Genomic DNA, 1,517 nt, shown 5'->3' with positions numbered 1-1,517 from the left:
ACTCCAGTGGGGGCACGCTGAGTGCATCCATTGGGTGTAGTCCCCGAGACCGCCGTCGACTACGGGCAGTCGGCGGGGGTCTGAGAGAACTAAAAATCTTCTTAGCTGGCACTGATCAAACTTGTTCTTCTCTGACTCGGAGGTCGAGTAATTCTGGAGCTAGTTTTGCATCGAGCAAAATGTTTCTTTCTGAGTTCTCTTCCAGTGGGGGCACGCTGAGTGCACCCACTGGGTGTAGTCGCCGAGCCTCTGTCGGACTAGATGAGCCTGGCAGAGGGTTTAAGTCTCCTGGTAAACCTCCACGTAGTCGATACGGTAAATATCTTTTTAGTCTGAAATTGAGTCAATCAGATGCATCTTCAGGTGCTTGACATGGTAAGTAAGCTTAGCCTGGAGCTGAGTCAGTCGGACTGATCTTCATGCACTCGGCATGGAATAAATTCAGCCTGGAACTCGGTCAAGCAGCCGAATCTTCGTGCTCTCAGCACGGTGAATGAATTCGGCTTTGAAACTGACGACTGTAGAAAAAAGATGGACACTCCAGGTAGTAATCGTTCCAGTATTACTTCTTATATTGACCGTTAGATTTTGCGTGAAAGGGGTATTTGTCCGAGTGGACGTGCTTCCTAACTGATCGGGGTATGTTGACTGCAATGAAAAACTTGGTGGCACTCGTATGTCTCCCGGAGGAGATAGACTAGTGGTCTGACATGGACGTGCCATGAAACCCGAGTGGCGAGGCTAGTGTGTGGGCTGACTCTCCAGAGAGATGCCACTCATTATCTCGGGGGAACACCAGCACATGCCATCTCTGAGTCCAAGTGTGTGAAACTGACGCCTTGGAGCCTAGGTTAAGGGCCAAGTGTATCCATAGGGGAGGGTCGTTTTCACCCTTTTGCAGTCCCGAAGATGACTTCAAGAGATGATTTGGGTGATCGTGCAAGTGGACAGTACTACCCTTATAGATTTTTGGCGAAACGAGCATGTATGGTCAGAAAGATATTCCTGATGTGATCAGTGGGTTGATCGAATGGGCATAACCCCTAAGGGCAGCATGGCCAACGGCTGTGCGTAGCCCCCGAGTGATGCTCAAAAGAGGTAAGCTTGCTACAGAGTGTGATATGAGGTTTGATCATATGAGTAACTTAGTCGTTCCTGTGCTAGGGATGTAGAGGTAAAGACATGTCCAAATTATGGTGACGCGCGAGGTGGCCGAGGGGCGATGATGTGTACAACCGAGTGACGACGCGCGGGGCGGTCGAGTGGTGAAGACGTGCAGAACCGAGTGGCGACGCGCGGAGTGGCCGAGTCATGATGTGCGAGGTGGTCAAATGATGAAGACATGGACAACTGAGTGGCAACGCGCAGGGCGGCCGAGTGGTGAAGACGTGCACAACCGAGTGGCGACGCGCGGGGCGGTCGAGTGAGGATGTGCGAGGTGGCCGAGTGAAGAACTACGTGTCTAGCCAAGTGGTGACGCGCGGGGCGGCCATGTGGTGAAGGCATGCACAACCGAG

Source organism: Triticum dicoccoides, chromosome 3A (genome assembly GCF_002162155.2).
Source record: "Triticum dicoccoides isolate Atlit2015 ecotype Zavitan chromosome 3A, WEW_v2.0, whole genome shotgun sequence".
In the NCBI taxonomy this organism is placed as follows: domain Eukaryota; kingdom Viridiplantae; phylum Streptophyta; class Magnoliopsida; order Poales; family Poaceae; genus Triticum; species Triticum dicoccoides.
The sequence above is the reverse complement of the archived record's forward strand: the minus strand, read 5'-3'. Positions refer to the sequence as shown.